At 36.3% G+C, this 17224-nt stretch overlaps 1 protein-coding gene across 10 annotated transcripts in view; it reads right to left on the bottom strand.

The window, feature by feature from the left end:
• The window catches only part of TANC2 (tetratricopeptide repeat, ankyrin repeat and coiled-coil containing 2), a 361287-nt gene that overhangs the window by 271983 nt on the left and 72080 nt on the right, over window positions 1-17224 (bottom strand). Inside the window, exon 1 of one of the 10 annotated variants that reach the window (XM_032429358.1) lies at window positions 4164-5150. The exons of 8 other annotated variants lie outside the window; for them this stretch is intronic. The gene's annotated coding sequence lies outside the window, so the exon portion shown is untranslated. One more of the 10 variants, XM_032429359.1, reaches the window with a different exon arrangement.

The following is a 17224-nucleotide window of genomic DNA, read 5'->3' as shown; positions in this document are numbered from 1 at the left end:
CTTTTTCTCTGCCTCTGTTTCTTCATCTGCTAAATGAGTAAAATAAAGTACAGCTGATCCTTGACAACGTGTACCGTGCAAACCACTTATACATGATTTTTTTTATTAATAAGTACAGTACTATATATATTCTCTTCCTTATGATTTTCTTAGCATTTTCTTTTCACTTGCTTACTTAACTGTAAGAATACAGTATATAACACCTATAACATACAAACTATGTGTACATCAACTGTGTTATCTGTAAGGCTTCCAGTCAACAGCTGGCTATTAATAAAGTTTTTGGGGAGTCAAAAGTTATTTGTGGATTTTCAACTATGCGGGAGTCAGCATCCCTAACCCTTGAATTGTTCAAGGGTCAAATGTAATAGAATTCATTCCATAAGGTTCTGAAAATTAAATGGGTAAAATTATGTATGTACTTATGTATGTCTGTGTGTCTTTGAATGCATACACAAAGTGCTGTTATTCTTCTTCATCAGTTACTAGGCACCCAGTAAGTGCTGGGGCATTACACTAGGTGTTGGAGAAGCAGATATGACAAATTTATATTGTCTGCCCTCTCACAGTATATAGTCATGACACTGTGAGACAGATGTGTGAGCTAATGTACAGTCTTCAACCTAAGCAACTACGAATTCCTGAAGCTATTTCTCAATCTTTCCGAGCCTATCAACCATTTCAGTGTCATTTAATCTTTCGACAATTGCTAAACATCAACAGAAAAGCCTTAGACAGAGAAAAACCCTTACTAATTTACAAATCTATGGATGAAGTCATTTTCTAAAGTCATTGTCTCTAAAGTTTCCTGCTATCCCATTTCTTTTATCTTTCTAAAAGATTTATAAATAAATAAATCTAATGTTAATCTAAAAGATTCATTAATGTATAAAACTCCCAGAAACTTATCTCTAAATTTGCCCCCTCCTCTAAGAATGTATTCATTTTTTATTTCTTTTACCTGTAACCATACTGTGAATCTGAAAGATTCATAAAAAACACTCAGTAAATACCTGGATCTTAGAATCACAAAGACAATGATGGTTAAATGAATATTAACAAGAGTTTTTTATTGCTTAGTTGAAAACGAATTACTCTCTATAGCATAAAATCTTTTGTTTTTATGCTGTAATAGAGTACTTTTACATTTTCTTTAATAAAAAGATGTTTCTTTATTGTCTAAAACAACCACTACAACAGTCATCCCCTCATCAACTTACTTTGTAACAGTCTCCTTCAGCAAAAGATAGCTTAATTGCATCCAGCTCTCTGTCACAAATTTACAGTACTAATCCTTGCCAGCCATTTTGTTTTCAGCTTGTAACAGGAGCAGCCAGCCGCCTTCAGCCTGACTCTATTAGCATATCGGATAATTTAGAAAATGAGCACAGAAATGGAACCTAAAAGATAGAGTTAATTTTTATCAGAATGTATCTATGTATTAGATATTACTCTTTATGCTTTATGATACTTCTCCGCTTCCTTTCAATATAATTAATTTTCTTAATTTAAATGCTCATTTCCTGCTCACAGTAATTTTTCCCTCCCTCAGATCCTATAAATGAGATTGACCTACTACTGTTTATATATAAGAATTTCAAATTTTAATAAAATAAACTACACAGAATATTTTCTGTAAAAGGATAAAAGGGTTGGATATTTGGTGACACAATTTACAACTATATTCCAGCAGACCACCTAGCCAAGAATAATAAATACATAAAAACTAACATATATTATTCTCACATTTCAAGGATGTTTCTAATAGCCAGCAGACAGCAAACAATTCTCCACCTGTTTTGACTTGCAATAGGCTGTTTGAATGTCAATAACAATGTGCCCTCACCAAGCACCACTGAAGTCTTAGATGACAAATCTAATACAAATTTAATAGGATGGGGAAGGGTAGGGCCAAGAGTTCCTCTTAGTGTCCTGTTCTTCAGAACTCTTTTCCATCACATCCTCCCTCCTCCCCCAAGTCCCACTCATCTATATTTAATAAATATTCTGAAATGTTATTATTCATTAACCCACCCTATCACTTAACATAAAACTCTTTTTAGAGAGGCTCTTCTAGTTGACTAAATAATACTATTTAGAAAGTTTGCTAACTTAATAGAATATAAAACCCCTGAAGTAACAATAAGCAAAGCAGGGGGAAAAAAAAAAAAGGCTGAGGTCAGAGGGGATCTGCAAGGAAATAAAATGCTCAAAAGACAGAAAATCCTGAAGTGCTTTAACAACTTCATTTTCTCCTCCAAACCCCTCCCTGTCTCCACAGCATTTTTTATGTTTTTACTGTGATGCTAACTAGCCATCCAGTCTGCTGTAGAAGCCTCTGGTTAGAACTGATTTCAAGGCTGCTGTGTCTTGTGAGGAACCAATCAGATTTCTTTGTTTCATCTGCAACATTCCATCAGGGTTATATAACATTTTAGATACATGAAACATTCTAATAATATAGTATATTTCAACCCATAGTTAGCTATTTATTGTCCCTAAATTTGGCATATAAAAATCCCGTATTATTCTTCTGTGTTATTCAATAAAATCAAAGGAATATAGTACAGACGGGAAGGTTATTTTTCTTTTTGGGAAGAAGACAGTGAATTTGCTATGTCTAAAAGAAAGAGTTTGTGAAAATACAGAATATGGGCACTCTGCAGACTACTAAGATGAATGCTGATCCTTCTTACTTCTGTTTATAGTAAAGTGGGTGAGGTAATCCAACACAATGGCAAACAGCCATACAGTTGTTAATTCTTATCACATCCAGCTTGTCATTAGTATAGAATAAAAGATTATAAATAGATTTCAAACTCAGGCTTAATCTTTTGCAATTTTTTAAAGCACAGAAAAATTAAGTGAAATATTTAGAACACTTGGACAAATATTTTCTCAAAGAAGAAAATCTGAACTCTAAATGTCAAACCCCAATTTAACACCTACAACACTAACCAAAAAATAGTATACCGGCAGCCCTGTTACCTATAGGACCAGAATACTTGCAATACACATGAACTGGCACCAAACAAATATTTCCTCTCTCCATCTCTCTCTCTCTCTGCTAGAGATAATGCTGCATAACTTCAACACTGCTCTTCTGTGCTATTAATATAACAACTCAGATATTCAAGAACACATTAAGCTGGAACCTGTGAATCTAGTATTTTCTTTCCTTTTTTTTTTTTTTTACAACTCAAAGGCATCCCACATATGATGGTTACAAATCAGCACAGGATTAAAATAGTGCCCGAATGCATAAAAAAGCTCAATCTGTTGGGTGTGGCTTAAGTAAATATATCTTGTCTCAACTGGACAGCTCCCCAGGAACATGCAGCCACTGAAACCCAAAATATATGAGTACATAAGTAAAGTGCTTCCGGGAGGGGGTGGGAAACTAAACCTCCATGTTTTTTTTTTTATGCTTGATGTTCAATTGTTTCTACACTGTACTTCTAAAATGACAGTGCCTTGAGTTAATGCTGAACATTGCTCAAGAAACCAAGGACAGAGAAATTTTACTTGTCCTACTTCCTCTCCTTATTTTATACTCACTGTCTACAACATGGCCGTTCTTACAAACATTTTGCTTTCATAAAAGAGGTAATCATTTAAATGATGACTATGTGCAATGCGAACTCACACTGCATTACAGTCATCAATAAAATATGAAGTGCCAACTCCAGTGTTCATTCTACTTATTTTCCATCTCACCAGAGAAATGCTCTACTAATGCTCTCTACTATTATAAAATGAACAATATAAGGAAAAAGACATTGGTAGGAGCTGTGACAAATAAGCAACAGAGAAAATATAAAATCTGTAAGTGCTTACTTTTTTAACAATCTAGTATTAATAGTAAAAAAAAACCCTTCACGCATATGTGTGTGTGTGTGTATATATACACATTACACATATTTAGTACAAATATAAATCTGTTTACAATCTACCATGCATACATTTATTAATGTCACACATGCAATAATATACCTGAAACCCCTATATATAGGGAGTATGCAGATTTCAGAACTATACATTTTCATTCTTAAATGGCCACAATCAAACATTAAAACAGCTAAGGATTTCTGACATACTGAACTATATCCAAGCTTTTAATCTTGTTAAACAATTTTCTCTGCTATTCAATGCAGAAAACCCACCTTTGAATCATGTTGACAGTTATTTTTTTCCCATGCCCTCTACGTGCTGCACCATTTTGTTTGTCTTCTGGACAGTGGAGAAATCGGCAGACAGCAGTGAAGGAGTGTACTGGAGTCAGCAGAGGCAGGGCCAGCCTCCTACTGCAGTCTGTATATTGAACGCACTCAAACCCACAGGTGCCTACGTAAAATCCTCCAGCTGCAGCCTGCAACTTAATGCTTCCTTCGGCAGCAGATCTGTATGCTGTTTTCACTTTGCTTTAACCCAATAAATGGACAGGATGCACAATAGTGTGCACCTTTTAAAAATGAATTTTACATAAAATACTTATACAGATACTGTCTCCATTAAGTAGCTAAAAATGAGTGACTTTTCAAATCAGAAGGATAATCACCAAATTAAGAAGATTCAGAAGTATAATCACCAAAAGAGAAATGCATTTCTAACACTGTATAAATTCTAAACTGGTAATTTAATTATTCAAAAAATATAACATTAAAAACTAGCATATGATGTACCTTACATCTTCCTACATAATTAGCTTATGAAAGTAATTTTTCATTTTCTGTAATTATATCATGTATAAATGCAGAAACAGGCCTGCCTCTAACCATACCTTTTCATCACCAAATAATCCACTGATAAGAAGAAAATGCAGAACTTATCTGTTAAAAGGCTAATAAGTGAATCAAGGTAAACCAATGTTCAAACACTAACAGATGAAACAAGAAACAGAGGCTCACAATCCTCTCACATAAACTTCAAACACATACACTCTTATCCTACCCAAATTACAGAATTTAAAAACTGGGTGAAACCTTAAAGAAATCAAATCTTTTTAATTTTTCAGATGAACAAATTAAGGACTAGAGAGGTTAACACTAAGGTACCTCTCCCAAGGTCACATGGCCAGTCAGCAGCAAAACTTGGTCTTCAAAAATATCTTTTAATAAGTAATTAACTACTGAAACTCACCCCAAATTAAATAGTAACCCAAATATTCCTCTAACTATTAAATAAATTTTGTAGTTAAAAAAAAAAAACAGGGACGCCTGGGTGGCTCAGTCAGTTAAGCGTCTGCCTTTGGCTCAGGTCATGATCCCAGGGTCCTGGGATCGAACCCCACATTGGGCTCCTTGATCAGCAGAGACCTGCTTCTTCTCCCTCTGCCTGCCACTCCCCCTGTTTGTACTCTCTCTCTCTCTGACAAATAAAAATCTTAAAAATAAAAACAAAAAAACACTTTACAAAAAAGAAATCTCCAGGCCCAGATGGTTTCACAGGTGAATTCTACCAAACATTTAAATAAAGAACACTAGTTCTACACTCTCTCTTCCAGAAAACAGAAGAGAAGGAAACATTCCAAACTCATTTTATGAGGACAAAATTAATCTGATATCAAAGCACATAAAAACATTACAAAATAAGGAAACTATAGACCAGTATCCCTCTTGAACAAAGAAACAAAAATCCTCAACAAATATTAGCAAATCAAATCTAGTAGTGTATAAACACACACACACACAATGACCAAAAGAGGCTTATACTGGGTATGCTCAGCTTGTGTAATATTTGGAAATCACTCAATGTAATCTATTACATTAATGATTCAAAGAAGAAAAATCACATGATCATATCCCTGGATGCAGAAAAGTATTTAACAAAATCCAACATCCATTCATGAAAAAATTAGAAAATTAGGAATAGAGGGGAATTTCCTCAACTTGATAAAGAACATCTACAAAAAACCTACAGCCAACATCATACTTAGTGGTAAAGACTAAATGCTTCCCACTTAAGATCAGGAACAAGGCAAGAACACACATTCTCACCACTCTTGGCTACCATCTTACTAGAAGTACTAGTCATTGCATACAGACTGGAAAGGAAGAAATAAAACTACCTTTATTCTCAGAAGGTATTATTGTCCACTTAAAAATTCAAAGTAGTCTACCAAAAACAAACAAAACCTCCCAAAACACCTCTTAGAACTAAGAGCTCAGTTTAGCAAGGTCACAGTACAATCTCAAAAAACAAAAATCAATCTATATTTTATATATCTCAAGATTTTAAAGGAATACCACTAACAACAGCTAAAAAAAGAAAATACTTAGGTATAAATCTGACAAAATAAATGTACAATCTGTATGCTAGAAACTACAAAATGCTAATGAAAGTCATCAGTAAGACCCAAATAAAGGGAAAAAGTATCATGTTCATGGACTGGAAGACCGCACATGGTAAAGATTTTAATTCTACTCCAAATGATCTGTAGATGTAATGAAATTCCAACCAATATCCCAGAAGGATTTTTTTTTATACATACAGATTCTAAAATGTATATGGAAAGGCAAAGGATCTAAACTATATAAAACAAGTTTGTAAAAGAAAAACAAAGTTACAGGAACCACACACTACCCCATTTTAAGACTTCCTATAAAACTACAGTAATCAAGACAGTGTGGTATTATACATAAACAGATCAGTGGAAAAGAACAGATGGTGCAGAAATAGACCCAAACGGGGCACCTGGGTGGCTCAGTCAGATCTAAGTGTCTGCCTTCAGCTTAGGTCATGAGCTCAGATTCTTGGGACCGAGCCCCACATCGGGCTCCCTGATCAGCAGGGAGTCTTCTTGTCTCTCTCCCTCAGCCCCTCAGCCCCACTCGTGCTCTCTCTCAAATAAAAAAGAAAAAGAAAAAGAAAGAAATAGACCCAAACAAATATGGCCAACTGATTTTTGACAATGATGCAAAAGCAATTCAAAGGAGAAAGGACGGTTGTTTCAACAATAGTGTTGGAACAACTGCATATCCATATACAAAAAAACACACACATCAACCTTAACCTCATATATTATATGAAAAATAGCTCAAAATAGACCATAAATCTAAATATAAACTATAAAACTTTTAGGGAAAAAAACAGCAGAAACCTTTATGACCTGTGTTAGACACAGTTTTAAGATATGATACCAAAAGCATGACCCATTTTTTTTAAAAAAAGATAAACTGGACTTCATCAGAATTTAAAACTTTTGCTCTGAAAAAAATCACTGTTATGAGAACAACAACAAAAAAAGCAAATCACATACCCAACAAAGGATTTGTATCTAGAATATATAATGAACTCTCAAAACTCAACAGTAAGAAAACAACCAACCAAATTAAAAAAAAAAATGGGCAAAAAATCTAGAGACACGTAACCATACAGGATATATGAAGGGCAAATAAGCACATGAAAATATGTTCAGCATCATTAGCCATTAGAGAAATGCAAATTAAAACCACAATGAGGGGCACCTGGGTGGCTCAGTCATTAAGCGTCTGCCTTTGGCTCAGGTCATGATCCCAGGGTCCTGGGATAGAGTCTTGCATCGGGCTCCCTGCTCCGCGGGAAGCTTACTTCTCCCTCTCCCACTCCCCCTGCTTGTGTTCCCTCTCTCGCTGTGTCTCTCTCTGTCAAATAAACAAATAAAATCTTAAAACAAACAAACCACGGGTGCCTGGGTGGCTCAGTTGGTTAAGCGACTGCCTTCGGCTCAGGTCATGATCCTGGAGTCCCAGGATCGAGTTCCACATTGGGCTCCCTGCTCAACAGGGAGTCTGCTTCTCCCTCTGACCCTCCCCCCTCTCATGAGCTCTCTCTCTCTCAAATAAATAAATAAAATCTTTAAAAAACAAACAAACAAACAAACCACAATGAGATACCACTACTCACGTAACAGAATGGCTAAAATTAAAAGATATGGTATATTGACAATATCAAGTGCTAGCAAGGATGTGGAACAACTGGAAATCTCATACTTTGCTGGTGGGAATGAAAATGGTACAGCCACTCTGGAAAGTAGTTTGGCAGTTTCTTATAGCTAAACATACACCTCCCATATAATTCAACAATCTCTCTCCTAGGCACTGACCCTGGAGAAATGAAAGCTCACAGTCACACAAAAACCTATATATGAATGTTTATAAGTGGCTTTATTCATAACTGCTCCAAACTGGAGACAACTTAAATGTTCTTCAGTGGGTGAATGAAGAAAGAAACTACGGTACCTCCACACAACGGCACACCACTCAGCAATAAAAAGCAACTAACTACTGCTGGACACAACAACGTGAATGAATCTCAAAGGCATTATGCTGAATAAAAGAAGCCAGTCTTAAAAGCTGTATTATTCCATTTTCCATTTATATCACATTCTTAAAACAAAAAATACGGAGATAGAGAAAATAGTTAAGTGCTTTTCAGGATGAGGGGTGGGGTAAGGGTGTAACCAGAATGGAGTATCATAATGTAACTTGTATCATCATTTATACTAATTGTGGTGGCAGCTACATACAGCCATATGCATGTTAAAATTCACTGAACTGTACAGGGACACCTGGGTGGCTCAGTCAGTTGGGTGTCCGACTCTTGGTTTCAGCTCAGGTCATGATCTCAGGGTCGTGGGATCGAGTCTGGTGTCAGGCTTGCGCTCAGTGCATTCAACTTGAGATTTTCTCTCTTTCTCCCTCTCCCTGCTCGTGCTCTCTCTCTCTCTCAAATAAATTTTTAAAAAATTCACTGAACTGTAGACACACACAAAGTAAAAATTACCTTTTGATAAGTTTTTAAAACTTCAGCTACTACCATGTGGTCATGACTTCCAATTCTAGACCTCTTACTCTGCCCTATCTTAAGCCCCTAACTCATATATCTAACTTCTCTTAAATATAGCATTATCACCTCAAATTTAGTATCTCCAAAAATGAATTCATTACATTCCCCCTCAAACTTCAAGTGAATGGAACCCATCATTCACCCAATCATCTAAGCCAGAAACATGAGTATCATCTTTGAACGAGTTTTTTTATTTAAATTCAATTAGCCAACATATAGTACATCATTAGTTTTTGATGTCGTGTTCAGTGATTCATTAGTTGCGTATTACACCCAGTGTTCATCACATCACGTGCCCTCCTTAATGCCCATAAGTTTTGTAGGTACTACATAACTAGGGAAATAACTTGATCTATAGCATTGCTGTATCTCCAGGACCTCCAACTGTGTCTAGCATAAAGCAAGCACTCTGCAAGTATTCTTGTTGAGCGAATAAACTATGGCACCTCCTTCATTTAAGCTGAAAATCAATCAAGTCCAGTTGATTCTTTCATCGTATCTATCCATCTCCACTGCCACCCTCTTATTTCAGCCCTCATAATCTCTCACCTCGTTGATGCTGCTCCTAACAATGACATGTGTCGTTTTGCCCTGCCCACCTTCACACACACATCTCTTTCTGGGAACTGCCCTTTACTGATCTGCAATTCATCTACTAACTTATTCCCTCCCTCTGCTATGGTTGATCTCCACTAGGGTAAGTTACCTAACCCAAGCTGACATGATGACAAACCTTATCCAAACCCTACTCCAGAGTATAACTGATTTGTCCAGGGGTGGATACCAGACCTAAATTAGGCCAGAGTTAATCTTACCCGTGGGCATACAGATTTGAAAACAAAACGACTGAGTTGGTATCCACCTCTGGGCCCCTGAACTACAAGATGTACAATTCAACTGTTGTGAGTAGCTATGCTCCACTATTTGAACTGAATAGTAGAGGAAAGTAATGTTTTAGGTCAGAAAAGAATGAAATAGACATGCAGAAAGAAGCAGATATAAAAAATGAAAGCCAACCAAGGCACCAAACATACATACTACCTGCATGTAGTTCCCTAAATGTATCAAGCTCCCTCGTAACTTCAGCCTTTACAATTTCTGTATCCTCTGCCTGAAACAATGATAGTACCTCCTCCAAGAATTGTTCCATCCTCCTCAAGCCTGAGATGGAGTTCTTCCTCTGTACTCCAATAGTATCTTGGCAGAACTTTTTCATAATAATTAATGGTTTACTTATACCACAGAGTATAATCTGGTAAAGACTATGTCTTATATCTCTAAGTAAACTATATCCCTCAGTATTTTACCTGACCCATAGTAGGTGCTCACAATATAATCAGGGATGAAAAGACAGAACACAGACAGGAGGGGAAGAAAGAAGTATCTAAATAATATCTAACAGTACTTCAGCCTCAGAATATAAAGTGATTGGAAAGTTAACAGAAAGGAGATTTATTACTAGTCTGGCCTTCAGTCTTTAAGATGGGAACAAAGAATAATCACAAGGTAACACAATATTCTGAGTAAAGAAATGAATGCACTAATTAACTAGTACATGATTAATATCAGAAGTAACAACGAGGCATGAAGTAAATTTTTAGAGCAAAAAAGTACAGATAGGCATTATTTTGAAAAAAAAATTTTTGTTCAATATTGTCTTTCTCCCACTGAACACTCAAAAATTCAAGCAGCCAAGTCTTTTGTGGTTAGGATGGGAAGTGACAGCAAAAAAGCAGACAAATCTGTTCTAAATATTTGAGTTTGAAAAATCTGGCCCTTTAACAAAAGACACAGAAAGGATTCATATCATTAAAAATATTCATTCAGGATAAAAAAATTAGTAAGAACAAATCTCCCCCATGTACTCCTACTCTAGACTAGAAAAGAATTACCCTGGTCAGGAACAATATAGAAATCTTCTAGGATGATCAGCTGGTTTGTTTCCCAGGCAAGGCCTCTCATATAGGAAAATCCAATGGTTCAGGGCCCAGTCTTCAGCTGGGCAGGTCAGAAACCAAGTCTTTAAAGAAGATATGTCTTCAAAGTGGGTAAGACTCAAAGAGACTGACTTACATCACTATAGCTCTATTTCACCTGCAAACTTCATAGCAAAGTATACACATTATTGACAAACATAAGGAGGTCCTGTCTTTCCTATTTAGGGGCAAACATGGGCTGTCCTTCTAATTCCTGGTATGGAGAAGACTGCTAATTTTAAAAGCAAACAAAAACCCCATAGTTAGATTAGTAAACCAAAGTTTATAACCAGGCTCCACTGGTTGCCATCCAATCCCTTCTTTCACACTAACAGAACCCTGATTTTATTTTAGGTGTTTTAGGTTGGTTCTCTCCCCCTAGCCTTAGGAGGTGAACCTTAATAAACAAATCTTAATAACCACAATTGCAACTCCATTAATTGGTTTAAGAAAGGTTACATGCTTTGCTTTGGCCAAGGGGATGTGAAGCAAATGGGGGGTGGGAGAGAGATGGATTTCAGGTAAGTTTTCTTAGTCTTAAAAATGGACCCACGAAGTCCAGTTGTTCCACTAGTCTCTGAACAATGATGTGTGCAGATATACATGTTGAAGGTATGGTAGTTCTCTTGCAGCTCTGTAAGGACAAGTCAGAAAACAACCACCAATATGCTGAAAATGGCAGAGCAGAAAGATGGAAAGAAATTGAGTCCTTGGTGATGCTGCTGAGCCTATAATTACATTCTCTATAATCACCATACCACCAGAATTCTCTATTATGTGAACTTATAAATTCCCTTCATATCTCAGTCATTCTAAATTGGATCTTTGGTAATTCTAACTATTCTAACTGCTACAACAGCAAATAACTCTGACCAGGGAAAAGATTACATAGGATCTAATCAAATGTAAATTTTAACAGAAAATTCTCATTTCCTCTAGAAATTTCAAATTTAATAAATCTGGGGCAGGAGTACTAAGTTTAGATGCTAAAATCTTTTTTTACTTATCAGTTTTTCAAAACCTTGCAATGGCTCCCTGTGGCTTTAAAGATATAATCCAAACTCTTTAGCATGGCACACAAAATGCTTCATTAACTGATGAGTGATTAACTGTCCATTCTTTTTAGCAACTTTCTAACTCACCCTAGGTTCCAGGAATAGAGAATTCTTACAGACGCTAGAATGCACCATATAGTCTCCTATCTTCATCTACTGGCAAATGCTACTTTCTCTATGTGGACCCCTAACTCATACTTACCCTTCAGTGTTCAACTTGCATTCTCCTCTCCTTCCTGCCTATTCCCCAACTGTACTATCACTGTTAGGTTAGGAATCTCTCTCCTATATTAAACTTTGACCTCCCAGAGAACAGGAACTATCCCCAGCATGTATCACAATGTTTGATATAGAATAAGCACTAAAAAAAAATACTAATAATAAATCTTTGTGATTAACCATACTTGGAGGCAGTCCTAAGTTCTTTCTTTTACAATATTGGATGCAGACTTATAAAAATATATCCGTCATCACAGAAAGTTCTATTGAACAGCATTACTCTAAAGGGTCATAAAGTTACAAAATATAAGATGAAATAATATGGCTTTTTCAGAAAATTCATGCCACGTGACAAATGTTTATTAAGAAAACTGGACCAAGGATACAAAAAGTGTAAGAGATAGCTCTGTTCCCAATAACATTCTTGGTCTGAGCACAGACTACTACCTAAATGCTTTACAATAACCATAAATGATATTTACACCAAGTTCTTTCCTAATCAAAATGGCAAGTGCCCTAAAATAAAATCTTTAGTGAGCAAATCATCCCACAATTTTCAAATTTTTACATGTAATTCAAGTTAATATAGACTAATACATGAGTATAATTTTGGTTAAAGTATTTAATATAGTGCAAGGCACATAATAAATATTCAATAAATGTATGCTGAATCTGAATGTATTATAATGCAGATGAATAAAATATTTTTCCAAGTTTTATATCTTTATATACTGTAAGAGCCAAGGGCAGGCTGCTTCAAGGTGGGCCACTTTAGCATAAAGATCATCTTGAGTTAAAAAGCAATCAAAACCCAGCAAATTCAGGAAAAGTGCTTTACCTCACCTCAACTGCCTAAAAAGAATTTAGATAGAGAATCTACTATAAGAACAGAGCTATCCCCACAGATAACTACATTATTATATAAACTAAGTATGGTATACGGGGAGGAACCTAACAAGACCTGTTTGATCAAAGTCCTCTGTGTCCCACTGTGTCTGACTGGCCCAGCAAACATTTGTTTACTAAATATTTACTCTTTTTCATCTTCCTGTGAAGGGCATTTCTTCCCTTTGAAGCCCCAGACCCCTTCCCCTCCCCCTTAGTTCAGAATGACATATATACCTTATTATGATGCCTCTCTTTGAAATTTCCATGTCTATATGGATTTTCCATACTTAGTTTACCAAATTTGATTTTCTCCTGTTAATCTGTCTCATGTCAATTTGATTCTTAGTCTGGGAAGAAGGATCTTGATGGGGTCAGGAATTTTTGTTCCCTGACAATACATACAGAAAGGACATTTCAATACCACAGACTCATCTGAGGATAGTAAAACCATTTTGTTATAGGAATAGAATTAGGGTCAAAGCTATATCTTTATCATATCTGATATATCCTATTAATTACTAATATATCCTATTAATTACATGGAATAATTTTACAAAAGACACTTCATTTGAAAATTGCTGAACCATGGAACTACCATGCAAGAATTTCAGGCATTCTAATAGTAAAGATGACATTTTCAATGTTACTTATTCCTTCAACTTATTAAAAGATTAAGGGTGGTTTAGGAAGAAACAAAACAAAACCAAACCCAGCTTGTTCATCTTTAGTTTAAAAACATGACCAGTTTACTTTATATCTTGGTAAGACATAAAAGATCCTTATGAAACTTCTTTAAAGAACCAGTTCTTTTGATGGATGATACTTAGGGATGAATGAAAGATAATCATGACTCTTGGGGAGCCTGGGTGGCTCAGTCGGTTAAGCGCATCTGCCTTAGGCTCAGGTCATGATCTTGGGGTCCTGGGATGGAGGTCTGCGACGGGCTCCCTGCTCAGCGGGGAGTCTGCTACTACCTCTCCCTCCCTGCTCCTCACCACCCCCCTCCCCCACCGCTCATGCTATCTCTCTCTCTCTAATAAATAAATAAAATCTTTCAAGAAAAGAAAAGAAAATCATGACTCTTAGAACACTCTGAATCTGGAAAAAATTAAGTTAACCTATTTTCTCCAGAAAGTCAAATAAAACCTGAATATAAGAAATCTATGAAAATGGGGAGGAGAGGTTGCAGAACACATTTATAATGTTAAGTTTCTGGTTACTGAGATTCTTTTATTATTTATTCATTTATTTATTTGAGAGAGAAAGAGACGGGCACGTGTGCACCCACACACAAGTGGGAGGAGGGGCAGAGGGAGAGACAGAGAGGGAGACAATCTCAAGCAGACTGCGCTGAGCATGGAGCCCAACACTGGGCTCAATCCCATGACCCCAAGATCATGACCTGAGCCAAAACCAAGAGTTGGATATTTAACCGAGACTGAGTGACCCAGGCGCCCCAACTACTGAGTTTCTTTGAAGACATACAACTTATACTAAAGATGTTCCCGATTTACAGAACTATATTCCAGACATCCTTGAGGACAAAAGTCTATGAAAGCCACCCCCTAGCAATTTTTAAAAGATTACTTTCTCCTTTCAGCATCTCACACATTTCATGGCTCTATCATTAACCTTTTACTATCATGAGTACATGTATGTATTTTTATTAAAACTACCATATAGGGGTACCTGGGTGGCTCAGTCAGTTAAGAGTTGGACTCTTGGTTTCAGCTCAGGTCACGATCTCGGGGGATCATGGGATTGAGCCATGCGGCTGGCTCCATGCTGGGTGTGGAGCCTGCTTAAGATGCCCTCTCACCCTCTCTTTCTGCCCCTCCCCCCCAAAGAAACCTAACACATACCACAAATAAGCATGATTATATTACATATGAGGAAACCATGAGGTAGTATTGAGTATCACAAACTTGCAAAAGCAGAAATCTATAATCTAGAGAGTTTTACATGAAATATTTAAAGTTTTCTAAGAAAACAAAAAACTAGATATACTTAGATGAAAAATTTGACAGTGTTAAAATAATTTACCATTTTAACTTGGGGAAAGCATTACTATATATCAAAATATGCTATATAAAAAAACATTAAAAAGAAAATTATATGTTTTAACACTATTTAAATCCCTTTTTAAATCAGAAATTAGAATCTATTTCCTAAATATTTATTTTTCTTCATTGCACATTCTGATTTATGAATGTAGGATTATAAGTGGCATATCTGAAATATACTTGGCTTTTTAAAGTAACTGATCTGCGGGCGCCTGGGTGGCACAGTTGGTTAAAGTAACTGATCTGCAGGAGAGTGTCCAAATTAAACCAGTTTAAATGATTTAATCTTTTAAAATTTTGTTATTTAAAATATATGATTGGATTAATAACTGAAGACAGCTTCATCAGAGGAACTTCAATCAGTATTTTAAATTTCAAGCACCTTGTGCAATAGGCAAAAAACGGGCACCCGGAGGATAGGCACAAACTAATTAAAAGAATAAAAACGTCCCTTAAATTGGAAAGAACTAGTCACAAAAGGAATTCTGCTGACAGCAAAAATCCTACATAGCTTTCTCTGGCTTCCTTCTTCAGCAACAAGGATGGAAACAAAACTGTGAAAGCAGACAACCTTGGAAACAAATTTTTGGGCTGATGTACTGCAGTGCAGGGCTAAAAGGGCTTGTAACATTAATTTGTCTTAAAGCCCAGGGGAAGCAGAATCCCAAAGCTCAAATAAGGGTAAACTACAAAGGAACCCAGAAGAATGGATATAAACCATGAAGTTAAATAAATTACATTTAAAAGCAAAATTCTAGGGGTGCCTGGGTGGCTCAGTCGTTAAGCGTCTGCCTTCGGCTCAGGTCATGGTCCCAGGGTCCTGGGATCGAGCCCCGCATCGGGGCTCCCTGCTCAGCGGGAGGCCTGCTTCTCCCTCTCCCACTATCCCCGCTTATGTTCCCTCTCTCACTATGTCTCTATCTGTCAAATAAATAAATAAAATCTTAAAAAAAAAAAAAAAGCAAAATTCTATGCAAAAGGTAAAAACTTATCTCTGGATAGTTATTCATTTAATATATGATCACCGTGCATATAATATGGGCCCAAAATGATGCAATGTCACTAGTTAGCTAGTCTCTCTAGCCAGAAATTTCAGAACAAATTATTTCTGCTCACTCTTTTCCTTTCCCAGAGATTCTAGTAATCAAGTCCTTTATATTTTACCTCAAAAATGTCTTCCTTGTATAACCTCATTGGTCCTACTGTCACTTCTTTACTCTTTTCATCGTCTCTTAACTAGTATCTCCTCACTGCAGTCCATTTTATGCACTGATCCCAGAGTTATCTTCCTGCAAATGTTATTAATGCATAAAACAAGTACTACTGAGTGCTTACTAGATGCCAGGGCTGTGGTAAGGATACAGCAGTGGAAAAGAGAATGAACTTGTCATGAAATTTGTTTTCCAGTAGGAAAGACAGATAATAAAACAGAGTAACAAGATATACAATAAGATAGTGATAATTAAAACAGAGACAGAATATAAAAGGGGCACAAAACAAGAAGGGGGACATTAAAAAGGGGTATGGGGCACCTCCTTGCTGTAATTTCTCATTATGGCCTTCACTATTTGTCATTCCATCCTGCCAACTCCCCACTTGACCATTCCCAAATACTCTACCTTAAGCCAGTAAGAACAGGAGAAAACATCCACAACTGGAAGAGAAGCATTATCTAACTTAACTTGTCCAATTCTAATCTTTCTATTTGCCACTCTAGTTAAGAATCCCTAATATTTTCAGTAAATATTGCAGGAATATATGGGCAGAAAAACGATTGAGACCAATATTCTGCTGCATGAAAAAAAATTGTTTTTAATTAACATCAACTGTATTACTGTACATTTAATAATCAGGAAAGGCAGGGACACCTGGGTGGCTCAGTTGGTTAAGCATTTGACACTTGATTTTGGCTCAGATCATGATCTCAAGGTTGTGAGGAGCCCCGCATTGGGCTCCATGCTGAGCATGGAACCGGCTTAATATTCTCTTTCTCTCCCTCTCCCTTTGCCCCTCCACCCCCACTCACACTCTCTCTCTCTAAAATAATAGTAATAATAATGATATAATAATAATAATAATAATAAAATGATCAGGAAAGCCATGGAGAGATGCTAATATTAGTTTACATTTAAGGCAATTTTTCAAATAATAAACATATAAGAAAATGACAGTCAAATCACAGCATATAACTGGTACC

Source organism: Phoca vitulina, unplaced genomic scaffold, assembly GCF_004348235.1.
Source record: "Phoca vitulina isolate PV1807 unplaced genomic scaffold, GSC_HSeal_1.0 scaffold41, whole genome shotgun sequence".
Lineage (NCBI taxonomy): Eukaryota > Metazoa > Chordata > Mammalia > Carnivora > Phocidae > Phoca > Phoca vitulina.
The sequence above is the reverse complement of the archived record's forward strand: the minus strand, read 5'-3'. Positions and strand labels throughout refer to the sequence as shown.